Genomic DNA, 13427 nt, shown 5'->3' with positions numbered 1-13427 from the left:
GATTGACCTAGGTGTAATAATTGATTAATACTTGCCCAGAGATTTTGTGGTTGATTATGGTGGTTCTGTTGGAATTGTAAGTAGTAGTTTGTTTTGTCAGACTGCACTGCTTTTTTAGTTTCATTTCTTAGTTGCCTGATGTTTTGTTGATCTACTGGGTTTTTAGTTGATCTTGATTTGTTCCAGTATTTATTTCTGAGTTTGATTTTTTGCCTGGTTTCTTTTGAAAGCCATGGAGCAGATTTAGTTCTCATTCTTAGAGAGTGAGTTGGGGCATGGTGGTCAAGAATCGATAAGAAGTTAGAGTTAAAGTAATTGACAGCTTCCTCCAGTGGGAGGTATTTTAAGGGAGACCAGGTGCATGTTCCGAGTTCCCTTTGGAATAGGTCGGGGTTAAAGTTTTTCTTGGTTCTAATTGTTCTAGATATGGTTGGGTTGGGTAGGTTGGTTTTATGCCTGATGATGTATGTTAGTGAGTGGTCACTTACATCATCAGGGAGGGTACCAGATTCATATGTCTGGAGATGACTATTTGTGAGTATCCAGTCTAAGATACTTTCTTTATTATTAGGCTTGTGTATCCTGGTAGTGGTAGTAATGGTTTGTGAAAAACCAAAAAGGTTTATATGACTTGTAGGGTTTAGACTGCTAAACCATTTCCAATCATTGTTAAAATCACCTAGGATGATGGTTTCTTGAGGTAAATTATGAGATAGATAACAGAGGATATTTTCTATTGTTTCAATATTATTACCAGGAGGGAGATAGGTACAGATAATAAAAATGGATTTGACTTTGTTAAGTTGGAGCTTGGTAATAAGAATTTCAGCGTTGGAGACTTGAGGTGGTAACAAGTTGTAGGTAGTAATCTGTAGGCTGGATTTAAAAAGGATTGCTACACCGCCACCTTTTTTGGTTTTATGGTCAAGTTGTAAAATATTATTGCCAGGTGGGATGATTTCATTGTCACAAAATGTTTAGCTCCAGTCATCACTTACTGTGGACTCCAAGGTATGCACATTTTTTCTTAGATGGAGGATTGTCTTATGTTTGCAGACTATTTTTCCAGCTATCAAGAGTTTCAAATATCTGTGCCACAACTTCTACTCAATCTGGGAATTCAAACCAATTTACAGAAGTCTTATCTCATTCCATCACATAGAATAGTTTTTCTGGGATGTTTGTTTGATTCAGCATGGGAATTTCCCAGGATTCAGAGGTACACAGCAACAATGATGCTCATACATTCCTTTGCTAGACTGCAAATGAGAAAAAATGCAATGGTGCTTTAGATCAATCTGGACTCATGGCAGAAGAACACTGATCACATATTGCATGCCGTAGCAGGGCTAGCCACTCAGCAGTGTAAAATATGGCTTTAGGTGATCTGGTCATGTAGAGTATTGCTGCCAAATGGGCATGAGTATTTCCCAGTGATAAATAGATTGAGGACCCAGCCTACTGCAACCTATTCCAGGTTCCCATGCTAAAGGTAGGGGGGGGTGTATGTGCCCCTACTGGTCAGTGTGTGCCTGCCATAAAGTCCAGCAGCCCTAGGTTAATAATTTACTGGCTGTCCAGTGTACAGTTTCCCAGCCTTGGTTACTTAGAATAGCTCTGTTGAGAGAAAACTGGATGTAAAACCCAATCAACCTACCAAATATGAATGAAGAAATGCTACACTCATTGTAGGTTTACTGACAGGATGCACCTTGGAAGTGGATGGCATGATGGTGTCCAAGAGACAAGATGGAAGAGCACTGTAGCAAAGCCACTTGCCTTGGGATCCAGAGTCTACTACTTAGGAGGAAGAAAGGCTAGAAATGGTGGGGAAATCGCGGTGAGGGAGAGGCTTCAGAAGACAATGAGGGTTGTCATCAAAATTAGTGACAGACTCATGGCAATCAGACTCCAGCCTAATGGTAGGCAGTATTTATAATCTCAGCCAATGCCCCACAGGAGGGTTGAGATAGTGAGGAAAAGAGTGCATTCAGACAGCAGTTGCAGGACCTACTAGATAAAGCAGCACAACTGGAATTGGTGTTGATAATGGGTGACCTGAATGCACATATCAGAAGAGACAGAACAGAATATGAGGGCTACCTGGGTCCACATGACTGGAGCAACACAAATAAAGAAGGAGAGGCCCTTCTAGACTTCTGTCTGGCAAATGGTTCGATAGTAGCTAACACATGGCTCAGAAAGAGAGACGTTCACAAGATCACTTACAAGAGTGGTCAACATACAATTCAGTTAGACTTCCTCCTAGTAAGGAAAAGACACTGGAGTAGAATCTGTGATTGTAAAGTCATCCGCAGTGAAACAATCGGGCCCACAGTATAAACCACTAATTGCCACAATCAGCTGCAAGCAGTGGGCAGAGAAACTCTAAGGTCAAAAGAAGCCAGAACGAAGACCTGGAAGTTGACTGGAGAGAAAGTACAACAGTTCAAGGAATTGCTGAGGGCTCTAGCACCCCAAGAAGAAATAGGTGGAGTTGAAGAAGAATGGCAGTGCCTCAAAACAGCATGTGTGAGGACTACAGAACAGCTGAACCAGGTATAGAAATAAGGTACATAAGGAAAGCTGGTCGTGGATTGCATAAGTCCAGGAAGTCATCAAAAGAAAGAAGTCATACAGGAAAAAATGGAATATAGAAATAACGAAGAAGCTAAGAAGGAGCTGTAATAATAAAGAATAAGGCATCAGAGGCACCACTCTGCCAGCTTCTGGAGAGTAAGTCAGTAGATGGCATAAAAAAACTATATCAGATTGCAAGGCAAAGACAGAAAGATAAAGAAGATTGGCCAGACACCCTTCATAAGGGATGCCAGCAACAACCTGCTCACCAGTCCAGGAAACAGCATATGAAAGAAGTACTTCCACCACCTTCTGAATGAAGAAAACCCCACAGAAGCTGTACTGCCCCAGACACAGGCTACATTGAGAGAAAAGGAGGAACCCACCATAAAAGAAGTAATTACAGCACTAAGTAAAATGAAGTCAGGGAAAATGGCAGGCTTAGATGTGGTCACAGCATATATGATAAAAATGCTGGGTGAGATAGGGGAGAAATGGCTTCTGAGGGTACTAATAGCAGCGTGGAGAGAAAGGCATATCTCACATGACTGTAGAATAAGCATACTAGTGTCGGGGTTCAAGAACAAAGGGGACATTCACAACCATAGGCAATACAGAGGTATCAAACTCCTGTCACAGCAATAAATGAATACTCAAAGTAGTAGAAAGTAAGATGGGAGATCAGCAGTTCAGATTCAGATCAGGATGCAGCACAATTGACCCGATGTTTGCACTAAGACAGATACTTGAGAAGAAGCTAGAGATGAGGAGAGAGTCCTACTGGACATTCCTAGACTTGGAGAACGCATATGACAAGCTCCCAAGAAAGCTGATCTAGGCAGTCCTGCAGTGGTTTCAAGCCCCAGAATCATTGGTATAATTAGTGCAGGCTATGTAAAAGGACCCAATGACACAGGTATGAACTGTGTTTGAATTCACAGAGGGTTTCCCAGTGGGAGTGGGTGTACATCAGGATTCAGCTCTGAGCCCACTGCTATTCATACTGGTGATTGACTACATTAGCAAACAAGTCGAGAGGACATATCAAGAAAGTTGCTGTATGCAGGCAATGTGGCATTACAGGCAGACTCTGAGCAACAACTTCAGCAAAGGTTAGGTGACTGGAATGCAAAACTGAAGGCACATGGAATTAAACTGAGTACAGATACAACAGTTGTAATGGTAGCAAATGGGTGAAGTCAGAAGAAGCTGAGAATTGTTTTGTTTACCTATCCATTGGTCAAACTTACACTTAAATAGGGTTGGGGATGGACTCTGCTTCACATGGATGGGGAGCCTGTTCCAGAACATGGGGATCCTCTGTGACACATATCTGTCTCGCTGACATGTCTTATTTATGTCACAAGCAAAATCTGAATCCTTGAATCTAGTGAGTCTAATGCTGTTCAGTTTTTGAATGTGTAAGGTGCCCATCAGAGCTGGATCCATGGATCCCTTTTGTGCCAAACATAATTTGTCTCTCAGAAATTTATAGAAGACAAAGTACAGAGACAGGGCTTTAAACTGATCCATACAGGACAATGCATTCATACCCTGGATTATCCTTGTAAGGAACCTTTGTGGCATTCCATCTGTTGCATATGCCTACTCAGGTTCACAATAAAGGTGGCATTATACTCAATGATGGGTCTGATAAGGGCTGAATAAAGTGTCACTATGACTTTCTTGGACTTGTATGCCATAATAGGTCTGATAAGGGCCAAATAAAGTGGAACTATGTCTTCTTTGGACCTGGATGTCATGGCCTTACTTATAAGTTTGACAACATAGAATGATTTTCTTAATAGCTTGGCCACATGTTGGTCAAAGGCCAAATTACTATCTACATATGTTCCCAGATCCCTGACTACTGGGTTATCTCTTAAGGGTGTCTTATTGGTGGAGTAATTAGCCTAGTGGCAGTTTTCCCAAAAGACACTGCATTATGTTTCTTGGTAATGAGTCTTAATCTGCAGCTTTGGCACCATTCAGTTGTCTGTGTTAAACATTCTTGTAAGATGTTTATGTCATGGGGAAATCTATAACTCCTAATTTGCAGTCATCTCTGAACGTGGTTAACCAAAGCCCATTGACATTGGCCTTTACTTCCAAGAAATAGATGCCCAATAGTAGCAGTCACAGCATGGGCCACCAAGGTATCCCTCTGCTGACCTGTCTCTTAGTGGAGGTATTTTCACCAATCTTTATTTACTGACTGGCAATCTAGTGAATTATGTAGGGGTTATGCTTAGATTGATACCCTAGTGGGGCATTGTACCAAATATCTTAGCCAGATCCAGGTAGGTGGTATGCATCATTTTTCCCTTATCCATTGCCTTGGTGACCTTCTCAAAGATGTCCACCAGGGTTAGTAGGTATGACCTTCCCTTGACAAATCCAAACTGGGTTGGATCCAGCGTCTGAAGTTTGCCTTTGTCTTTGTTATTGCCATGATAATTCATTCTATGACTTTGCATATTAAACTAGTCAGACTAATAGGTCTGTAGTTTTCAGGGTTAGTTAATGGCCAACCCTTGTGAAGTGAGATAACCATTGCAGTCTTCCTTTCTTATGGTACAAAGACTGTTTTGAGACTATAATTGAAAAATGACTCAAGTGGTCCTGACAGGTATTTATGTGGCATCCTGGTATATTGTCTGGGCCCACTGATACTGTGTTTTTTGAACTTAGCTAGTGCCACAAGGACCTGTTCCCTGTTAATACTTTTGTGGGTTATGCTAGTACTATTTTATTGGGGGAGGCAGGGGGAAGGGAGTGGAGGTTGAAGTTTGAGTTGAATTTGTCAGCCAGCAAATTTGCTATGTCACTCGTCTCAGTGAATGTGGTAGCACTGGCCATCACTTTGGCACACTGATATCTGCTGCCTTTGAGGCTTTAGACATAACTGTAAAAAACTGTGTGGTTGTCTTTAGAGTTTGAGGCTATATCTTGACCTCATAACTGGCCGTGCTGGACTTAAAAAACAAATGTAAAATAAATAAATAAATAAATAAATAATTAGTCCTCTTAGTTTCCTGTTTAGTTAATCAGATAATTCCTATCATTATGATAGTTTCTCTCCATGATTTTAGTCATGACTTTTTTTCATTTTGTTATATTCTTTAATAAGGTTAGGATTCCACCAGCGTGGTTTGTTTTTAGGGTTTGTTTTGGGCTTACTTCTAGTAGGCACAACATCTCTACACCCATTTATATGGTTGTACAGGGTCTCTGTGAACAATTCTGCATAGGTTGCTGTGAACTCAGGGTTGGGAGGGGCACTGTATTTTGGCAAACTATCAGTTAATAGGATGCAGTTTGCTTTGGAATAGTTCCTAACCGCTACAGGGTTTGTTGGGGTTACCGAACTGATTTTTATTTCGAGGAGACGGCTTTGTGGTGTGACCTCACCTGTAAGGACATGACACAAGAGGGGCAGCACTCTCACGTATTGATGAGTGTCAGGTCTAGTATGTTTGAACTTCTGGTTGGTATGCGCACTATATGGTCAAGGCTATTTGTGTTAGTAAAGTCCAGGAATCATTGTGTCTGTGAGTATGAGGCAGTGTATTTTCTCAGTCTATAGAGGGATAGTTAAAGTCTCCCATGAATAGAGTATTTGGTTTAATGGTGAGTGTCTTCAGTAGGTCTAGGTATGAGCTATAGGATTCTAGAGACATAGAGGGTGACCTATTGCTTGCTAGGATATGGTATGGGACTTTATCTATGGTGGCTTGCACATGGATAAATTCCAAGGCATCTTCCTGCTTAACCAAATGAATGCTTGTTATTATTATAGATTTTGACTTCTCCACCTTTTGTCCCTGTTTATGCAGCTGATAATCTAAATATGTGTTAGACACTGAAGCCTTTACACTACCAGAGTACTGTCTTCAGATTTAAACCATGTCTTGTAATGGCACAGATGTCTATATTCTCCAGTTAGGAGAGCTTGTAGTGTGCAGAGTTTCTTATTTAGACTTCTAGCATTGAACAGTAACACCTTTAGGTTTTCTTGGGCTTTGTCTGCTATGTTGGTAGATTTGTCAGTTTGGCACTGCTTTAGAAAAGGCTCTAAGGGATGGCTAAAATTTTAGTCCGTATTTGGAAGCCTAGGGGAGACAGGTACAGACCATCCTTTGAGAAGCAACATAGTCTTTTAACCATGTCCTCAAATGCTGACACATATTGAATCCCACTGGAAAGACACCTGAAACTAAACCAATTATTGAAGTCAATTCTCTTTTGTTCACACTGCAACATCATACTTAGTGAATGTAGAATGCTGCTCAATGCAAAACATACACCTGCCAGAGAAATATATTCAGAGTGATCAACAATATATCTCTTCATATATAATCCAAGAAAGTATGTTTCAAGGTCATTAATGCCCATATGAACTATGATAGAATTATACTGGTGCCTGTGGTGTAGTAACTTGAATGCATGGGTAAACTGGTATATCCTGGCTCATGATAAACAACTAACAGTTATTTCTTCTTATTCAGTCTGGTGAGTGGGGCAGCTGTGTGTTGTACAATGGAGTCCCCTATGACAAGAGTTCTGAACAATGTGCATGTTTGTCATATGGGCTTTACTCCTGAGGCTTCCCTGGTTATATGCGTAAGTGTGGTATTTGGTATTTCTTTTGGTGAGTGCTTTACAAATGCTGATGATAGGTGTTGCCTATGAGTTCTTTGATGTTTGGGAAAACTGTTTTTAGTGCCCCAGCATAAGTTGGTCTTTATGTGCGTGTGGTAGACACTATATTTGTTGGACATAATGTATGTGTTATTGACAACCTTGTTTATATGTGTACGAGACTTTTTGCTTCCAGTGAAATTGTGTATGTGCATCACTAGTATACTGTGTTTGTTTGTTTCTTTAAGGATTAAATGCTTTTCTGTGAACATGAGACAAATGTCATGGGCAAAGTAGAGCAAAGTTGGCTAAACATAGCCACACCTCCTAGCCGGTCAGGCCAGTAGTAAAACAAAAAGCAATGACAGGCTTTGAACCCAGGATACTGTGCACCATAATCAAAGTACTGAACCACTAAGCCATGACAGATTAGCATAAGCATGCACTGTTGACATACATATACTTATAAATGGAAGTTTAACCATTGCTAAGCAGGTTTGCTGAAACAGATGAAACCAGGAACTGGAGCAAATGACAGTCGAAAAAAGGTCTGAACAAAGGTGTAATCCAAGTGTAATCCAAGTAGTAAGCAAAAGCACACATTACAAAAAAGTTAACCTAAGACAGTTTGACTAGTTTGACACCAATATGCCATAAAGAAATGTAAACCAGAAAATGCCCTAGCAAAACACATTGCCTGTTACAAAGACCATTCTTTCAAATTTTTAGTAATTGACCAAGTAAAAATAGACAGCAGGGGAGGTCAGAGACCCCTCAAACTAGAGGAATTAGAATTAGCATGGCAGGTCAGGCTAAATGCTTACAGTGTTCTGGGACTTTAATGACTCCTGCTCTATTAGTAGTGTTTTGAAACTAAATAGCCTCAAGAGGTAAACAAAGAACAATATGGTTTGTTTACAATAGTAGGTACGCATTTTATGTATATATTTTAAATTTTATAGATGTGCACACTTTTATTAAATAGTGTTAGTTACTTGTTATTAATATTTGTTATTATACCATTTTTCTACCTTATTATTCACTTTTTGCTGTTTTAAAATGTAGGTGTCTTAGGTTAACTTTGTTTGTAATGTGTGCTTTTGCTTACTACTTCTACTCACTCAACATGTTACAAAGAGTTAATGTTTTTAAATGGATGATTTAATTGGTGATTATCAATTAATGCAGGTGTATATATAAGTAATTGCTTTAATGACTGGATTTGTTTCTGAATAAGTCAGCTACTGAGGCTGATGAAAAGCGCTTAAAACACTTGGATTAAACCTTTGTTCAGACCTTTTTTCGACTGTCATTTGCTCCAGTTCCTGGTTTCATCTGTTTCAGTTATTTTGCCAGTTTGTTAAGCAGGTTTGCTGTTAGCTGAGAATTTTCAAAAATGGCCAATCACAAATAAGTGTGGGAAATGAGGCATATTTAAGCTCCATAGGCGGGAATACTCCCCATAACTGATTGTAGCTCCCATTTGCAGTCAGAATGGCAGGTGCTGGAAAGGGTACTCGCTTTTGAGTGCAACGGTGGGCCATCGAGGATTCAAAATACATGGTTTGGCTCCTTGTCCACCATCATGAGTCAAGACTTCTGCAGGGCCATTTTCAAGGGACGGAGTACAAAGTGGAGGCTTGGAACCAGTTAGCTTATGATCTCACCAGTGCCACAGGCGCCCCTCGGACTGTTGAGCATGTCCGTCACCACCCATGCAGACCTGAAGAGACGGAAGCAGGACCTACTGAACCGATGGATACAGGAGGCCCGTGACATGCAAGATGCCCCACTACTGAGTAGGTAGCCATGGAATGAAGTATGTAAGAAATGCTATTGTAGTCTATATAATGGATAGGTATGTCTCAATATCCCTTCATTTACTTCACAGCTGCAGGTGTCCGTGCTGCGAATCAGCAAGCCTGTGCAGATAGGCTGCTAAGGCTGCACCACCAGGCAGGTTAGTAATTATTCTGCATGTATTGCTATATAAAATAAGTGAGAGCGCCTGAAAAAAAAGTGTTGTAGCACAATAATAAAGCCATACAATGCCCTGAATAATTCCTCTGCATGTACTGTTGTATAAAATAAGTGAGAGAGCCAGAAAAAGAGTGTTGTAACCCATTAATAAAGGTAAAATAAGTCCTGAATAATATCTCTGCATGTATTGTTGTATAAAATAAGTGAGAGAACCTGAAAAAGAGTGTTGTAACCCATTAATAAAGGTATAATACATCTTGAATAAGTCTTCTGCTTGTACTGTAATATCAAATAAATGTGAGAGTCTCTAGAAAAGTGTGTAATGTAATTAATAAAGGTACAATACCTGGAGTGTGTCTGTGTCACTTACTTTGAAATGTTGTTGTACTCTTGCATTATATAAATAGTACTGTTGTATTAAGTGCTGCCAACCCCCAGTTGGGCAGTCCCATATAAAGTGGATGAAGGGAGTGCCAGTAGCTGTGAAGCATATATACAGTCCTCAACAGCTGGTTAATGGCTGGCATGCATAGGTAAATCTGGCACATGAGTAGCTTGTTAATGTGTTCCCCAGAAATGTGAGTGTGCTGCTAGAAATGTAGGGGACTATAGAAATATAACTGAAAATGTCACGTGAACACATCCAGATATGTAGATATATAAATATAAATAAAATAAATAAATCCATAGCAATAACATCTGCATCCTGGACAGTTAGTATGTCAGATATAGATCAGGTATATAATGAACTAGCCAAACCCATTACACAACCTAATGCACGTTGCCTAGTGTAATAATACATGCAGGGGATATACACCTGCAGTCAATAGGAATGTAGTGTAAACTATAAGTACATATAAGATGTTAATGGAGGTATCTTTTTACACACTACTGTATGTGCATAAACAATGCAATTCCACACCTCAATGGGTATGTGTGATCTCAAAACATTTGTTGGGACATATGTCCTATTGTTCTATAAATATCTGCATTTACTTTGATGCATGTGCCCTGTTCAAACACCACAATCTTGGTGGCCTGTTGCCACCAATCATTTCTGCATACTGTTGGAATGTGCACCGTTGTTCAATATATGCATGTGTTATGCTTGCTGTTCAACTGTTGGAACCCTGGTGTGTTGGGTTAATGGGAATATTACTGCATGCTGTTACAACTAATTTGGAATGCTGTTGTCTATGTTGTCATTAAATACACCTAAACACAGAACATATGGGAAGGCCAGTCCTAGAGGACCCACCTGTCCCTCCTCAGCTGGCGATTGCACCTGGCACCAGCAGGTCTGGTGCCCAGCCCAGGCCCCCCTCCTCTGTTGGTCCTGTGCCACCCTTGGGTGGAAGCACTGCAGGGGATGGGGCTCATCCCCCCCCATGCAAGCGTGGTTGGAGAAGGGCCACCTGTCACCCTCCAAAGGGTCCAGGCTGTGGTGCGTAGGGAGATTCAGTGCTCAGTCACTGATCCCGTACGCCAGCTCAAGGCAAGAGTGGCGCGACTCACGAGTGAGCCTGCCCCTCCTACGCAGGCCCCAGCACAGCCACCCTCCGGGCTGTGAAGGTGCAGTGGTGACTGCCCATGGGTGGGGATCTCAGTTCCACTGAGACCATCTGTGGGCTCGTGGGCTTGCGATTTCCAAACATCCTTCCCCGTCAATTGTGTTCACCCACCCCATGTGTCATATTCCGCCCCTGTATGTGTCTTGTTTGTCTTGTCTGTTTACCTCCCCCAACCTACCTCCCACAACATACCTACTTCCCCTACCTCACATTCTACTCTCACCTGAAAAAAAAAAAAATGGGCAATCTGCTCCCGCAAAAAAATCATGCCCCATACATAGCTGCCCATTTTGCACACATGTCCGCTGGACAGGTAAACTGATAATTATAATTGGCAGTACAACATACTTTGTTGCCCTTACCCCTCTCTCAGGGGTGGAAGGTCTCAAATTTCACTCCAAATTTCTAACATATGCACAGCTGTTGCTGGTAAAGAAATGGACATCTATAGACCTTCCCTGCACCCGTCCTGCACATCCCGAGCTGGTTTCCCTACTGTCTTTCCCTCTTTGTGCCCTCTTTTTCACCACTTTCCTATCTCCCCATTTTCTTTTCTTTCACTTACACTTAATGAATAATGTCAATAAGTAAGAGTAGACACTGCTTGCATGTCAGAAAATGTGTATTAATACATATGCTCCAATTCTCTCACAGTCTCAGCTTAATGTCTGTAATATATTACAGGTGTACCTCACTTATATGTACCTTTCCCTGAGGCAGTTTAAATATATACCTGAGTGTATCAGAGGCCTGGTAGAGGCAGAAACACACAGGCATATCAGCTTTTCTGCTGTTACACACTCTGCAAATAGCTTTGGAAGGAGTTCCACAAGCATACCCTTATGTAGGAGTACAACACAGAAATATCAAAGGATGTAGCCATGTACTGGTAACAACCAACTGTGACAATGCCATTGTTCCAGTGCTGAAAAGACCAGTGTGGTGCACAGACAAACAATAATAGGCTAACCTCTGGCTACCATCTGGATATGTCCACAGGTGGGAGCTACGCAGACAGACTACTTGCCTTGATAGACTAACAGGTACACAGCAACCCTGTATGTTCAGCAAGATAAACATCACACAATAATAAATAATGCTCTCTGTACTTCTGCACCCCTACCCAAAAGTACAATATACCTGTATATTCAGGCTCTACCAAAGATGTAGGTAGGCATACTCAGTACAAAAATCTGTCCAGTTGTCTTGAGCAGCCTGTGCTAATGTCAACAGAAAAAAAAAACACAAACTGTTCAGAAGTGAGTAAATTAATATTTACAGTATAGTAGTTCACAAACAGTTCATGTGCCAGAAGAATACATTGCAATAACTACTTTTGTATGGCAGTTAATTGTCTAATTAGAAAAGAAAGTACATACTCCCATGTATCTTGTGTTAGCATTTGGAGGGGTGAGTAAAAATCTACACTGACAAGTGTCTACTGGAAGCAGCAACATTCAGGTTTGAGTACAACATGCAAATCACTGGCTACAACCCTAGCTTCAGATATCAGAAGTATACCAACGTTCTGACTGACACAACAGTGTCCACAGCAAACAAGCATGGGCCCCACTTTGGAAAGCTGAAAGGGCTACACCTACCTAACTTAGCATTTTATAGCAGTGGGCTGCTATGACAGTGAGTACTGCAATTAGCACACAGCAGGCTGCATGCAATTACTAAATGGTGGGCACCAATTGGTGCAGAGGCCATCAAATGCACATGTGCAGATACCTAGAAAAGCCGATTGTACTTGCTGTCCACACATGCAATAATATCATTGCAGCAAAAGAGACAGAGAGAGAGTGAGAGCAAGAGCGAGAGAGAGACAGAGACAGAGACACAGACAAAGACAAAGAGGCAGAACCAGACAGACACAGAAAAAGAAAGAGCAACATCAACAGACAAAGAAACCCCCCCAAAAAAAACAATAATTACTTTAACAACAGACGGAACAGAGAAATACAAAGGAAAGGTATGTAACACATATGTATTTGCTGGCATGTAGTAGATGTTTCTGAAGAGTACTCTACATACTGTGAATCATCCATATGGCAGCAGTACGTATCTATATGTATCTGTACATGTGCATAGGGCAAGGGATATACTGCAACTGTTTGTGAAGGGTGGATATATATATATATATATATATATATATATATATATATATATATATATATATGTATATGTTGTTGAAGGTTGTTATGTGCATATTTCTATGTAGGTTGTATTGTGTGGAAAAGAAAACAGCATGCAGTGCTGGTATATGACATGTGGTGGTTAAACGCTGTGGGTATGATTTGTCAGTTTTGCAGTGTTGCAGCCAGTGAGGCCTGTTAAAGCTACATGGGTTGAGGACACCTTAAATGCATTCTGCACAACACTGTGCAATATTATTACATAACTGTATATCTCACAACTGTCACATGATTGATATTCCCACTAAGAAAAGTGGACTGTATATGTGCCTATATGTACATCTATATGTACAGCAATGAATGTTTATATGTATGTGTGCATGTGTATGTGTATATATCTATATATATATATATATATATATATATATATATATATATATATATATATATATATATATATATATATACACATGGAGAGAGAGAGAGAGAGAGAGACACGGGGTCATACTTACTGCGA

The sequence above is a fragment of the Protopterus annectens genome, chromosome 3.part1 (genome assembly GCF_019279795.1).
Source record: "Protopterus annectens isolate FY-2018-M chromosome 3.part1, PAN1.0, whole genome shotgun sequence".
Classification (NCBI taxonomy): Eukaryota; Metazoa; Chordata; order Ceratodontiformes; family Protopteridae; genus Protopterus; species Protopterus annectens.
Note: the sequence above shows the minus strand (reverse complement) of the source record.